The sequence below is a fragment of the Rosa chinensis genome, chromosome 4 (genome assembly GCF_002994745.2).
Source record: "Rosa chinensis cultivar Old Blush chromosome 4, RchiOBHm-V2, whole genome shotgun sequence".
Taxonomy (NCBI): Eukaryota; Viridiplantae; Streptophyta; class Magnoliopsida; order Rosales; family Rosaceae; genus Rosa; species Rosa chinensis.
The window spans coordinates 43243612-43259359 of NC_037091.1; the positions used below are offsets into that span (position 1 = coordinate 43243612).

General features: G+C 37.4%; 3 long non-coding RNA genes across 5 annotated transcripts; all 3 read left to right on the forward strand.

The window, feature by feature from the left end:
* The first annotated feature begins 934 nt into the window (after positions 1–934).
* LOC112201056 lies at positions 935–1907 on the forward strand. Its single transcript, XR_002936565.2, has 5 exons — positions 935–1197; positions 1346–1404; positions 1488–1546; positions 1708–1788; positions 1866–1907. It is a non-coding gene; the product is annotated as an uncharacterized LOC112201056 (long non-coding RNA).
* A 740-nt stretch (positions 1908–2647) lies between these two features.
* On the forward strand, positions 2648–7841 carry LOC112199357. 3 transcript variants are annotated; one of them, XR_005810330.1, is made up of 8 exons: positions 2648–2978; positions 3231–3352; positions 3474–3608; positions 5284–5335; positions 6185–6461; positions 7070–7147; positions 7350–7467; positions 7603–7841. It is a non-coding gene; the product is annotated as an uncharacterized LOC112199357 (long non-coding RNA). The 3 variants fall into 3 exon arrangements; XR_005810328.1 differs by having other exon boundaries at positions 3231–3608; XR_005810329.1 differs by having other exon boundaries at positions 3231–3608; positions 7350–7463.
* An 838-nt stretch (positions 7842–8679) lies between these two features.
* Positions 8680–10272, forward strand: LOC112200346. The gene is made up of 4 exons (XR_002936286.2): positions 8680–8900; positions 9251–9323; positions 9592–9742; positions 9839–10272. It is a non-coding gene; the product is annotated as an uncharacterized LOC112200346 (long non-coding RNA).
* The last annotated feature ends 5476 nt before the right edge of the window (positions 10273–15748 follow it).

Sequence of the window (15748 nt, forward strand, 5' to 3'; positions counted from 1 at the left end):
TTAAAATTTGAGCATAGGACATGGGAACACAGAGAAAGTTGTTGATTTGAGTAATCTTACCTTAGGAACCAGTGAAGCCGAGAAACTCCTTCACCTGCAAAAACTCTCTTGATAGCCTCTTGAGCTTGAAGCTCGGAGCGCAGTAGATCGAAGTTGCCGAAGAAGAAGAAGAAGAAGATATGGTAAATAGAGAATTGCATAATGGGGATTGGGGAGGAAGCAAAGAGAAAAAAAAAAAAAACAAGAAGAAGAAGAAGAAGAAGGAGAAAAGAAGAAGAAGATATGGTAAAGAGAGAAGTAGAGAACTGCATAATGGATTAATGGGGATTGGGGAGGAAGAAAAAAAGAGGGACAAAAAAAAAAACGAAGAAGAAGAATACGGCTAGAAAAGAGAGAGAGAAGAAAGTGAAAGAGGGTTCTGCACTTCTAGGTTTTGTTTTGTTTCATTTCTCCCACTTAGGATCAAATAAATATAAACTTTGGACAAATTATGTTGAGAGCGTCTCGTGCTCTAGTGGTTGGGAGCAAGGCTTTCGTGTAGGAGGTCGGGGGTTCAAACCCCGCCTCTCACCCAATGTTGTGTGTATTTTGCATAAAGCTGGGAAATTGGATTTGGGCCCGAAAAGCCCAAAGATCGAACCGGCCCGTTTGAGGTTGGTTTCTGTCGGTTTCCATTTTTGAAAAAGCCCGAACCGGTCCGGACCGATTGTTTCGGGCTTGGTCTCGGTCTCACCAAATTTTGGGCCCGGCCCGACCCGAGCCCAGGCCTAATTATAAATATACTAAAGCCCCTAGAGTTCGCACTGTTTGAGTTTAAAGAACGGTTTTGCCCTTTATTTTTCGTGATTTACGGCCTGCCACTCTGAATCTGGATTAGAAGGTTATAGAAGTTTTGGTGTCTTTGGGAAGCCTCTATGGGACATTCATCCAACTGTTTCGCAGTCTTGAACTCTCAGACAGAATTTTAGCCTCTTCGGGAAGCCTCGGTCGACATCCATCTTCACTATTTCGCAGCATCAAACGCAGCCATCAAACTCTCAGATACAAAGGTTGGGCTGAAAACAAATAAGAGAGGTTTGGTTTTCAAGTCTCATCTCCCAGATGAGAAGAAGGGTGAGAGGTCTGGTGCTTCGTGCTCAAGCTTGAAAGTCGAATCTTCCTTGCATGGATAAGCTCAGGGATGAGCTTTCTTGAGAGGTATCGACTTAATTTATTTTTTTTCAACAAGATTTCTTCAAAGTTAGTGTAAATCTTGATATGTCATTGATTTAGGATTTGGGCTTGGAGGTTTTGATTAAAAAGAGTATTGATTTTGCTAACAATTTCCATGTTTTTCTCTGACAAGAATTGAGGTTGGGTACTTGCATCTGAGGTTTCTCGGCAACGTTAGATCTGCACTTTGGGGTATTGCTTTTCTCAAGTTTGAAATTTTTTTTTCAAGTTCTATATTGTTTATTTTTTTAATAAGTGAAATTTGGTGTGTGCAGCTTAAGACTTATCTTTTAATGCAATGACTTCAATCCAACAAAAATCCCATGTTGTTAAGGTACACTAGAGTGTATTACTGCACATGACAGCTTATTTATCTGTCCCTTCCAGTTTTTGTAACTTCTCTTTCTAACCGTCTTACTTGATAGCGCAAATTTTCACTTCCGTTCTTTCATGTGGTCGTGTCATAATTATCGGACAAGCTCTATTTGTTTGCAGTAATTCATTGTGAAAGCCGAGTAAAAGGTTTCTTTGATTGGTTTAAAGGCGTCATGGATGATATTGCAGTGTCACTACCATGTGAGTTTAAAAGTGCCTTCTTTTACAGGAACCGTCACTACTAATAATCCACTAATGAGATTTGATGATTGTTGCAGCAAGTAATAGAAATGCCCACCTACTTGATAACCTCCTACAAACACTAGGCCAATAACCTCAATATACAACACTTTTTACACAACGAAAAAAAAAAATTGTTGTGTGATGATGGAAAGTCAATCACACAACATGACTAAGAACCATACGTTGTATAAGGCCATAAAAATTTTGATGTTTTTATGGAGAAGGTGATTGCACAACACTGGCAGGAATATTTTGTTGTGTGAATGATTAAAAAAAGAGTGGCAGATTTCCCGCCTAGCTTGACACAAATTTGGGTCCAAATATGTACTACATTGCACAACATCATGGTTATACCTGTTGTGTGATACTAGGTTGCAATTTATCATACAACAGTTTTAGACTTGTGTTGTATGATTAAATTATATATTATTGACAATTCTGGATGTGCCCCCAAATGCTACTCCTTCTACCCCAAAACGTACAATTTTGGAGAACTTATATAGGTCATGGTTTGAGGATCCTACAACGTAAAAACCTTATTTCTGTTGTCTGAATGAAACTTGTTTATCGTAGCACCAAAACCATTGTACATAGCGCGGCAGCGCGGGAACTTTCCCTCCTTGGAACCTAAGCTGAAATTTAAGTTGTAGACGATCAGACAACATATTGGGATGTGTTTGTTGTGTGATGCAATAATAAAAAATAAAAGGAGTGTTGGGTTTTGACTTGGGTAAATGAATAACACACCCTTTTCTGACACAGAGAGAAATAACTTCTACCAAAACCAAGAACTCACAATCTCTACCAAAACCAAAAACTCACAATCTCTCACTAGCCCCGCAAGCTCTCACCGTAAACTGTCACCATTTTCAACTCACCACCGTATTCTCTCATCGAAACACCATCACTGGCATCCTGCAACCTCTCCTCAATTTGCGTATGGACGGTTCGATTCTACCCATCGATGTCGGTTCGATTCTACTCATTGGTTTGGGTTCGATTTGGGTTCGATTCTCCTCAGTTTGATTAGAGTTCAGCTTAGTTTGTATTGGGAAGAAGGTGGAGGAGAAAGGGGTTTTGATTAGGGTTCTTCATTTTGGGGATTTCTGAGCAACTCGATTTAGGGCTTTCTCGAAGCAATCGATTTGGTATGTTGGTTTTCGCCTTCTTCAGTTAAGGTTATTTGTACTTTATATCTTGGGATACCTCTGAGTTATTGAATATTAGGTTTGATAATAGATTTTGTCAGTTGTTCAGAAGGTGAGAAGAAGAACCGAAACCCTTTATGATTTCATCAATCCATAAATGATATAGTAATTAAGTTGGTTTTTGGGTTTTTGTTTTTGATGAAACTGGGTTACATTGCTATAAGAAATTGACCCTCTTTGTGTTTTTTCCAGTGTTCTATTAATGCTTTTTGTCGAATTGGAATGATGCTGGGTTACACAATTTTCTCAGTCTTCTTCTCTCCCCGAAATATGAAGTCCATGGCTCCACGCCAACCTCCGCATCCCACTCACAAGTAAATCTGCTATCCATTCAAACTATCTAAGCTCCCATCTCCTAGCCCAAGCCAGATCCGCCGCCTCCAAGTCCTCCCTTGCCAAGTAAAGGAAAATTCTTAAAGGTTGTATCTTGTGCAGGTTTAGCTTTGGAGTTTTAAAGAGAGTAGTGACTGACCCATTTGGTGGTTTGTCGAATTGGAATGATGAAGACGGAGATATTGACCCTTGCTCTTGGTTTGGGGTTGAATGCTTATATGGAAAAATTGTGGTCTTGTAAGTACTCGATCTCTTTGCTTCTTCTTTCATTTAATAATTTCATTGGGGCTGATCAAAATTGTGTCTTGGTTGGAAGATTCAAATCAGCCCACCATCAAAGTGTGAGCTCAGCAAGACAGTAAGCTTGTATGTATAATTTTATCATTGATTTTGTTCTTCCATATGAGTGTTATTGTGAGACCTATATGTGTTAAAATTTTTGTCCATCTGTTCAAAGTTGTTATGGAATACACTTTTGACCATTACTTAGCTTTGGTAACTCCATTAGAATGCTTAGAACTGAAATAGATTAAGGTTCAAATATTGCACACCATGTGTTTGATAGTATGCCTCAAAGACAACCACCAAGCTGAACTAGTGGGTTGTTCTGTTGTTTTCGAAAAACCTGTACTTCTTCTTTTAATCTCAGTTTTTGGTATCTTAAAATAGATTCTTCAATGATCGTTTTAAACTTGGTTTCACGCAAAATGAACTTGAAATGAGCTACTTATGATATTTTGAAGTTAACACTGTTTCAGGATTTCTGCAGAAATCAACATTTTCTATCAATTTGGATCTCTGTTTGACCATTCATTTGAACTCCGAATAACTTGAAATTTTCTGAAATTGTGCCTTTACATGTCTAGTTCAAATCTGGAGAGTTGTGCTTGAAAGCACCACAAGGACGATTGTTGGTGAATTTTTCTTTTTTGCTACCAGTTTTCTGAAAATTTCTGAAACTTGCTATTTGGTAAGCTCCTATTTGCCTATGTAATTGTATAGTTGCTATATGCTATATCATTGTATATTGGAATTCAAAACAAGGTGCTGTCTCTGATAAGATGATAGTTAGTCATTTGCTTATATCTCATTGTACTGTACATTTAGAATATGGGCACTTGCATCGATGGTTATTAGATTGTTTTGTTTTTGGCTTGCATAAGAACATGGAGATGAGCGTTATAATTATGAAACTGAGTTTCAGAATTTCTGAAAGATTTATGCTTGGATGGGTGAATATGTAAAGCAATTATGAAACTGAGGACTTCATTATATTTCTGTTAGTTGTTAGTTCAGTTACAAAGAAAGCCATGGATAATTGAAAATAAGCTGTTTTGTCACAAAAAGAAATTTCTTTCTTCAGCATCAGCCTCTGTGCACAACTATATATTGAAGACCTTTGTCATGGAAAGATGTCAAAAAAAGAAGCAATTAGGCTTTCAAATATATTTATGCTCACCTCATTAGAGATGCCAGTTTCAAGAATAAGTCTGAAATAAATTCGGTGATTGAGGTAATTAATCAATAGTAGTAATTATTTACTTTTTTGGTTTTCTATTCAAACGTGCCTTCTTTCTCTTTATCTCTTATGTCAGTTATGTGTAGATCTCCCTTGCAGCTCTATTTTCAAGTTGAGCAGGAACTGGTGATTCAGTCCACCAGATTGAAAACATTGATAAGAGATTTTAGATGAAATTGTAGAGGAACAGGAGAAATGAACACCAACGCTACTTTAGTATATAGTAAATGTATAACTAGAAATGACACCCGCGCATTGCTGCGGGATTTGTTGTTGTTATCAACTTTGTATCCCAAAAACGATATAGTAATTAAGTTAGTTTTTGGATTTTTGTTTTTGATGAAACTGGGTTACATTGCTATAAGAAATTGATCCTCTTTGTGATTTTTGTAGTGTTATATTAATGCTCTTTGGTGCTTGGACGAGCTGAGCTTTTGCAAAGGAGGTGAAGAATTTCTATCTCTATTTTGGTTTTGCTTCTGATTTGGGTTCATAAACAATGCTTATGTCATAGAACCGAAACCCTTTTATGTTCATTGTTGGTGATGCTACATATGCTATTCTTTGATTAAAGTTGCTTTCAACTAAATGCATAGTTCTATGCATAATTCTCAGAATATATGTGCCATGAAATCTGATACATTTATAAAACATGACAAGTCTTGCTGTGATGTGATGGATTTTGGGTTTAAGTTGATGTACTGTTGTACTTTTGTAATGGTAATCTGTTTCCTTGGGAACTCATGATGATTGTACTAGAACTTTGGGGAGAGTATTTTAGCTTTTTTGGCCTAGTGTGTGGCAAAGTTTGTGGTGGTATTAGCTGGAGTCTGAATGATTGCAATTATGATATTGCACCTGTGGGAATTATATTATAGGTAGTGGACAACTTATTGATTTTAATGAGAATTATGTCTTTTAGTAAAAAAGGTTGTGGTTTTTCAAGAAGTTTATTGCCTAAATAGAAACAGAATTCAGTCGGAAAATCTATTTATTTATTGTTATTTTTTTAATTCTGTTTAGGGTGTTGATCTATAATTTTGTCTGAAACCCCTCTACAAATGAGCAACAATGAATCTCAAGGAATGGTCTCACAGTAATTGGCCCTTTGCGTTTCTCTTCCTGTTTGGTGTAAATCTGCATTCTAAAGATTTCATAGATAACTGCAACTCACTGGTGGTTATTACAGAGACAATATCATGTATTTGCACGGAAATTTGTCTTGGATTTTATCATCAATAGTGTCTTTGGTCATCTCTACCCTTATGGCCCAATTGTGGCTTTTGCTTTGCAGGTGAAGTTCAAGAGGATACTGGAACATGGCGTGAAAGACTTCAGAAATGGAAGGAGATCCTCCAAAAAGAAAAGTTAGCGGAACAGTTGGACTCTGCAAATTCCAAGTATGTAGTTGAATTTGACATGAAAGAGGTTGAAAACAGTCTTCGCAAGGATGTAGTGGAGAAGGTAACAGAGACACAAGGAAAAGGGAGTTATGGATAGCTAAAAGATGGTGGCTTTGTCGTCCCAAACTTCCTTATACATACTTTCTTCAAAAGCTTGACAGCTCTGAGGTAACCTGTTGCTCTCCTTTGTTTTTATCTTTGTTATACACCTTGTTCCTTGTTGAATGGTGTTGCACTAATTATGAGTTGGTGTTGAACTAAATATGAGATGGTGTTGCATTAATTATGAGTAATCTCATGCATATACTGCTTTCCATGCAAGAGTTTGTAACATTTGGGCTTCTCTTGTACTTCAGCGAGTGTGTTTAAGCAGCACAAGACCTTTCATATTCCATAGTATAGAAGACTAAACATTTTTTTTTCTGGACTAAAATAGTTAAAAATAGTACTGTATGGTGTAGATTTATGAAATGGGATGTGATCATGGCACCTTGCCATATCGCTTAGTAGTAGTTAATACTAGTAGACAAACAAATATGGTACTGTACAAGGAGGCTGAGTAAACTGAGAGACGTGAACTCATTTCCCAACTGCCTGTGAACTTTGTGTATTTTATGCCTCGCTTGGTGGTTCATTGGATGCTGCCATGTCAATTGTCCACATGTCCAAATGAAACAGGAAGCATCATGCATCTAAGACAATTTTTTCTCCATTATTGGCTAAAAGTGCAAAGGTTTATGTTGGCAGTATCTGATGTTGTGGTTTGTCTTGGACAGGTTGCTGCTGTTGTATTTACAGAAGACGTAAAAAGAATATATGTTACTATGAAAGAAGGTTTTCCATTAGAATATGTTGTAAGTTTCCTCAACTTTTTGACAGACCTGATTCTTATGTCTGACTCATGGATGCTTAATGTCTCTCTGTATATGGTAGGTTGATATCCCCCTACACCCGTATTTGTTTGAGAATATCTCAAGTTCTGGAGCTGAAGTTGATCTTCTTTTCCCTTAGTTTTTCATTTAAATATACCTGGTTGATATTTGGTGTTGGTTGCAGTACATCGAAGAAACAGAAGAACTTGCGACAGAAGAACTTGCGATGAATGGTTTGAGAAACAACAGGCACATTCTGGACATGATTACTGAGGAACTACTAGAGAAGGATTACTAGGTTGGTAAGTTATAAAACGTACTTGTAGGGCATTATCACTATGATATTGATTCTAAAGCATTTACTTTCATATCTCTTGAAATTCTTGCACTGGACTTGTTAGATCTGTAAACTCACAATCTGCGGTTCCCAATTATAGGAGGTTATAGAGATTAGAGAAAATGAAGGACCTTTCTCCAGTCATGTTCGAGGATGTGAGCTATAGAGCTGAATTTGTTCATGTTCCTGACTCTATACTGATCATTCAAACAGCCAAAAAGATGACTCCAACTGATAAACCATTAAAAGGGATTTCACAGTTTGTTGGAGCTTCAGCAGGAACTTGGATTCTTAAAATCCCTGTTAAATATGTTTAAACAGTTATGTTGCCTCCTTTTGTTTTCCTTAAGTCTTCATTTTTCTTGTTCTGAACTTCTGGTGTAGTGCATTCTGTATGTTTAATGTTGGATTACTAATTTAATGGTTTGCAATGTGTTTTCTTTCCAATTAATCATTGTTCATTAGGTAAAATGGAGCTATATATGCACAAAATATAGCAAATGAAATTGATCATACAACAGGTTTATAGTGTGGCAATCCAACGTTGTCTGAATACATAAAAATTGACCATTCAGTGAATGCATTCTTTACATATCACACAATGGTTTTAAAAAAAAAATGTCTTCTCATTTACAATCACACAACGATAAAAACTAAACTAATGTTGTCCAAAACCAATTCACACAACAAACAGACAATAAAACTGAAGTATGATAGTATATCAGACGACGATGACATTAAAGAACACGTTGTCTGACTAGACTTCCCAACAATCACACAATGGTTTTAAAAAAAAAATGTCTTCTCATTTTACAATCACACAACAAACAGACAATAAAACTGAAGTGTGATAGTATATCAGACAACGATGACATTAAAGAACACGTTGTCTGACTAGGCTTTCCAACAACAGTTTGAAAACAAGTTCTGTTGTATGAATGATGCATCTGCCATGCTGTGCAGCAGCTTTGCCTACCATCTGCCGAGAGAAGACACAACGGTGATAACGAAAATCTGTCGACTGATTGCATATCATACAACGGTGTTGCACCGTTGTGCAAATTTTAAACACACAACGCTCCGATACACAACGATGGGCATCCAAATCAGACAACGAATTTTACCCGTTGTCTGTTTCATTTTTTGGTGTAGTGAAAGAAGGAGATGCAGGATCTGCACTTAATGCCATGTTACATAAACTGCAACATGCGAAGAATGGGGTCGATGTTGTCTTAGAAAGTCAAGTATTCACTAACCAAAATTACCATTTATACAAAAAATTGTTGATGGGCTATTAACACTAATTGTAACCATATCTCATATTTATTGTAATTGTGACAGATAAGGACACATTGTTGTTTTCAGACTTGGCTGCAGCACATGAATCATCTTGAATAGGTAAACCCCTAATTCATGATGGATAGTGAAGCCTTCAAGCTACAAAGTCTTTTGCACTTCAAGCATAACAATATACATAATATCCTTATTTCTTAGCGTGTTAGCAATTTGCTAGGAAACATCAAGTTTTTTTTTTAATAGAACTAGAGGATAAATTATAATATTCAAGCTAAACGTTTCCCTTTGTGTGATATTACTTGCCTTCAGGTGACTTACTGTTAGTTTTGGTGGATGTTTATATATTGTCAACCTGTAATTCGATTTTTTTTTATTCTTTTTGAATTTTTTTGATTGTATACAGTGCTAAAACCAGTAATACATCTTTATGATTTCCTTTTGTATCTCTACAGCTGCCTCTGCGTTCAAATATGACAATAGCTGGTGCAAATGCCCGTTTCTGTTGCTGGTAGTCACTATTAAAAGGTGAGCAATTTGGTGTTGGATACAAAGTGTCCTTATATGTTCTGAACTTCTGATCATTGAGAAATAGCACAAACAACCAAAGAAATTTATAGTCACTAACTACATGATCTCATGATCATTGAGAAATAGCACAAGCAACCAACCCAGTAATGTAGAGATTATGACTTATGAATATCCTTATAGTGAATGTAGAAACTCAGCTCAAATATATATGAAGGTCTCTTCTGTAAGTTGTCTCAGACTACTAACCTGCCTTCTGTTTTATCAGGGTATCGCTAGGGGTGCATTACACTTTGTAGGAGATAAAGCCTGTTGCCTCCAACGTAAAATATTTTGAAGTTAAAACAATTTATTTAGAATGGTATGGTCCTAACACCCCAAAGATTATCAGGAGAAGAGCTTCTGTCCACTCACAACCGGTATTTCTCTCCCAACATTTCCCATCAATTTCCTGCTCTTTGTAAATTTCTGGAAATTGAGTATGAATTTTCCTTGCTCTCGATTTTTGTTTGCAGATTTTGAAGAAATTTTATAAGCAGTGTGATCCTGGTCAGTGCTCACTGTTTCAGTCTCATTTTCTAAATTTTATTCCCTGTTGAATTACTATTTGTGTTGCACAACTCAGCAAGCAGAAAAACGACTGAAGCAGCATGTCATTGCAACTCTTGCATCACTTTTGTGTGGATGGAACTGCAGCAAGCAATGTTTTTGGAGAGACTCGAACAACTAGAACAACTATTTTTTGAAAAACGTTCGAGCAGCAATTGTAACCAAGTTGACCTTAAACTAAGATAGCCTATTTTTTGAAAACTACTATAATGGACAATGTTGCCAGTAGAAACTTTGATAAGATCTCAAAGCTAGGGCACGATCTAATTCATTTTAGATCATTTGCAGTGATGATATTGTACTATACAAATTTTGTCTTAATCCTCGATTTATAATGTAGCAGTGGTCTCAAGACAATTGAAAGCCATTTTGTCGTCTTTTAAGTTTAGTTCTATTACACACTTCTAATTCATTGATAACGGTAGATCCCGCAGCAAAGCGTGGGGAAGTTTTCTAGTACATATATCTAAAGCTGAGTTTACTATTCCTAAATGTTCACTCAAAAGCAGAAATAACGGTTTTGCCCTCAGTTTTTGCTTTGACTTACGGCTCTGCCATGCCCCCTCACTATATAAGCAAAAATCCCAAATTCTTAGTTTCTTCGGGAAGCCTCTATCAACATCCATATTCAATGTTTCGCAGCATCAAACCCAGCCATCAAAATCAACAATCTTCCACTAACTTCAACCTCTATCAACATCAGTCGCTCCATTCCAATTTCAGTTAGACAAGCCACTAACTTTACAGGTGTGCTTTTACAATCATGGCATTCAAATCCCCAATTTATATGAGCGGAATGGATGTTTGTGTTTTCAATGGCCACACTAAAATGGCACTATGGCAGAGTGAATCACGAGAAAGAAGGAGAAGAAGGATCTGGGTTTGGGTTTGTTTTGGATTGCGCATGTAAGTTTTTTCTTTTGTCTAATTCTGGGTTTTTGTTTTGGATGCGTATTCTTTCTGGGTATTGTTGTTATGCAGAAAAATATTCATTGAGGAATTGCAAGTTTAATCACCATATCAGACATTTATGTATTTACCAAATCTGTTGTTGGCTGTTTTTCGCTGTTTTGTAATTTATCTTTGATAGATTCCAATAAACCCTAACAATTTTATGAATGTAGGACACCACACATCTTGAGTTCAGAAATACTGCCGTTATGTATAGTGGGAAGAGTATGAGGCGTTGGAATCATAACTCATGCAGGGAGTAAATGCAATGCCAACCCCTGAAGCCCGAAGGTATGTTCATTTTGAAAAAAAAAAAAATTTAATTGCATTATTTACTGGAGCTCACTGTAACTACTGAGTACTGATATGAGTGTTCTTTGCTATATGGTCAAATAATGAGTCACAAACACCCTTAAGCAAACCAAGTGTTGTTGTCGAAGTAAAAACAATTTTCAGTAGAATAGGATTTCCAGTCAATTGTGAATTGTGATTGGGTATATGTTTTGAATTTTCGGACACCCTATGAAGTTTTCTAATTGAGAGGAATCTGTAGAGATTTAATTTCGGTCTCCAAAATCATTGAATCAATGTTCAGGGATTCAGGAAGGTTGATCCAAACTGGTGGGAGTTTGCAAATGAGTGGTTCCTAAGGAGCAGACACATTTATTGAAAAATTTTGTGAGGAGAAAATGCCACAATAACTTTCCCTCTCAGAGTTCATGTTCTGGATTTCTGGTAAGTGTTTTGATTTGGGAAAGAACATTTGTTGGTCTTTTGCTTAATACATTTTCGTATTGAAGAAAATTGTTACTGATGCGGATTTTGTATGTTTGATTCAGTTTCAAGGTTGGACCTAATTTTCAAGTTTGCAGCTTTATAATCCCAAAAGCCAGAAGAGATTTAGGGCTTGACATAGTCTAAAAGCCATGGGAGAAAATCATGTGTACACAAAAGATTGGAGGGTTGAATCCATCCAGATGAGTTTCTCAAATTTTGATTTGTTTTTAGTTTTTCCCCGTTCTCTTCTTTTCACTAAAATCTGTCTTCATTTGTTTGTGTACAGCTCCTTGCATTCTCTGGCTCACACCCAATTAACAGTAATCAGCTCAAGTGATTTATATGATCTCTTATATATGCCAATGTAATTCATACGTGATCTGTATGATATAGTATTGTTTAATGATTACATCAGTTTAAATGGTTAGTTGTAGTTGGAGTAACCGTATCGGAATTGCTTAGTGAGGGTGCACTTGCTATTGTTAGTTTCTTATTCTTTCCTGTTGTTTGAATTGTACTTAACTATCTCAATTATTTCGGCACGATCAAATTGCTTTTTCACAATGATTTCTATTCAATGTTAATGATCTGTTTGTCTTATCAACTTCACGTTGTTCAATACGTAATTTCTGTAGCTCTGTTTATTTGAATCAGTCATGTAGAGTTTCTAAACTGTAATACATTGCAGTAAAAAGGTTATTCCCTTTTCCTTTCCAGTTTTAATAGTGCGGTTTCTTCCCTTTTCCTTTCCCTTACAAGCTGGAATATGGGCTTTTGAACATCAAGCCTGAACGTATGGATACTTTCTTTTCCTGTTATCTTTAGTCAACATCTTAGTTTGCGTGAACAAAAACTAGAGGATCAGAGGTTTTGACTCCACAGAGGTGCACTCTCTACAGTGATTGTATTTGTTTATGCAGATTCTGTACGCAAGCAGGTCTGCCATTACCCTGATCCTGTAACAAGGTAAACAAAATCTATTCACCTATTGAAAGATGGAAAAGACCATTTGGTTAAAGCTTTCATTTCAAAACCACATTATTTTGAATCTTTATTATAGTTTGGTTCACTATTTACCTGAGTGAGAGTGCATGGGTCAGTATTCTATCAGGAATTAGATAACAAAAAGCTTTATTTATTAGCTATTTCTTATTCCACTTATGCTCTTCTGCTATATTTGTGAGCAAATTTTTAGGGTCACAAGTTTGAATGAATTCTATAGTTACTATACTAGAGAAGAATAGAGCTTGAAGAATGGTTTGGGTTGCTTTACTTGGCACTTTTAGACCTTTTTGTCATGCCAATTGAAGCTCTTTACTACATTTCAAAAAAAAGATGAAGATCCTCTTGACCCTTTGTATTGTGCACAACAGTCTTTCGACATAAGTTCAATATAAACTTCATTTACTTGTCTTTTTAAATCCGTTTGTTCTTTTCTTTTCAGGTTTTAACTTTGCACCAGACTTGATGAATCAAGCAAAAGATTATTTGAACAGAACTATGTTGGTTATATTGTTGGCTAGAGTGAGTGTTTTAGAATGCAAAAAAAAATGTATCTACTAATGTTCCAATTATGTTGATTCGACCCAAAAGTTGTGGTTGCACAGTTGTGTGCAGTCCCGCCTTACTTTGAATGCCAATTTAGGATGGCCTGCCATTGGAATGTTGATTTATGTGATTCTGTATTTGTCCTATCTCTGTTTCTTTGTTAGTACATTTTGAATGAGAACCTCTCCTATCTGCCGCAAAGAAGGTAATGTGTGCTGAGCATTAATTTGCGATAATAGTTACTAGGAATTTCTAATTTGGAGTAAATTGAATGAATTCTTCAAAAGTGAGATTATTTTGACAACAAATATTGGCCCAGAAATGTTAATGTTAAATTAGAAGTGCTGCATTAAGCAAACAAACCCGCGGCATTGCGCTGGCTATATCGCTAGTGAAGGCTAAAGATTAGGTTTAGGTATTTGAGTGAAGATTAGAATCCTGTGTGTATGATCCTATGATAAGGATTTTGAGCCTTATATGAGGACCAATAATACATGAACATCTATCCCTTTGATCTATGACGCATTGACGGGCTTTGACTGCTTTTAAAGGCAAGACCCGGCCTGAACCGTTTGTTTGAAGGTCAAGGCCTGGGCTCAAACCGTTTCGTTAAAAAAAAAAATTGAGCCCGGCCCGTTCGGGTCGGACTTTGACGGGCCGGTTCGGGTTTGCGGGTTTTCGGGCTTAAATGCTTAGCCCTACCGAGATATGTAATCGTTTGATTTAGTTGAATAAAATTTTATTTTTTCTCAAATAAAATAAAAAAAATAAACCTTTGGAAATCCATAATTAAGCATGAAATACTAGGCCTGAAAAAACATCTAATAATTTTTTTATTAATTAGTTACACTATCTTTTATCAATAATTATCTCAAATTTTTTTTTTTGGACTATGTCAGGTTTTTTGTTTATCATCCATATCTTGACAAATCAACGCTGAGGCAAGTCATGCAGAGCCCTGAGCACACTGGTCGCCTAAGCAAATAGGCCATAGAGCTCAATAAGTTCGACATCTAGTATAAACCACGAATCGCTATGAAGGGTCAAGCGGTAGCAGACTTCAACGCTGAACTCACTGAGCGCCAAGATGAGCTAGCTTCCGGGACACCGGCGGAAGACACTGCCATTGCAATAACCGACATACTCCCTACCGAGCAACAGTCAGAATGGAACCTCCATGTCGACGGCTCGGCTTGCATCAAAGGCTGTGGCACAGGAGTCATCCTAATAGGGTCAGGGGGAAAGAATGTGGAATACGCGCTAAAATTCAACTTCAAAGCTTCTAACAACATGGTCGAGTACGAAGAACTCATCGTAAGTCCGCTCCTCGCCATAGACTCAAGCACTGATAGTGTCAACATATTCAGCGATTCACAACTTATCGTCAACCAGGTTAACGACAGTTTTCAGACAAAAGATAAGCAGCTAATGGCATACTTAGTGTATGTGAAAACCCTACTTGGAAAATTCAAGTTCCACTCCATCACGCAGATCCCTAGAGAGAAGAACACCAAGGTAGACTCTCTGGCAAGGTTAGCAACCACTTAACCATACCAAAGTCCAACGGACACAAGGGTAGAATGTCTAGACAAACCAAGCATCACCAAAACTCTAGCGAAAATATTCAGCATCGAGGTCAATCCTAGCTGGATGGATGAAATAATGGTATACAAGCTCAACGGAACGCTGCCAACCGACAAAGTTGAGGCACGGAAACTCAAGCAAAGAGCGACCCATTATAACATCCAAAGCGGTAAACTTTACATCCAGGGCTTTACTCACCCAAATCTCAGATGTTTAACTCCAGGTACTAGTAAAGATACACGCAGGGGAGTATGGAAATTATTCAGGCGCCAGATCTTTGGTGAATTGAACAATGCGCCAAGGCTACTTTTGGCCCACACTCGGTGATGAGGCCAAAGAAGCCTCCAAGTCCTGCCATAAGTGTCAACAATACGCTGACCCCCCACATGCACTAGCGGAGCCCCTTTCCATCATTATCAGTCCCTGAATTCACTCAACTTAGGGTCTCGACCTCGTTGGCAAGCTTCCAACCGCCAAGGGGCAATTCAAATATATCATCGTCACAATCGACTATAACAATAAGTGGATAGAAGCTGAACCGCTAACGGCAATAACAACCTCCAAGGTAACTCACTTCCTTTGGAAGAACATTTATTGCCGCTATGGCATACCCCGCACCATTATCACAGATAACGGAGCACAGTTTAATAATGAAGAAGTTATCAGCTTCGCCGTTAAGTTAGGCACCAAGATGCCCTACGCATCTGCGGCGCACCCCCAAACCAACGGGCAAGTAGAAGCCGCAAACAAGATCATCAAGAAACTGCTCAAGAAAAAACTTGACGACACCATGGGCTTGTGGGCGGAAAAACTCCCTGAAGTTCTATGGGCCATCAGGACAACCCCAACATCAGCCAATGGAGAAACACCGTTATGCATGATGTTGGGTGTTGGGGACATCCTTGAGTATGAAAGTGTATGCAAATTTATAGATGATGTGCCCTACTCCCAAGATT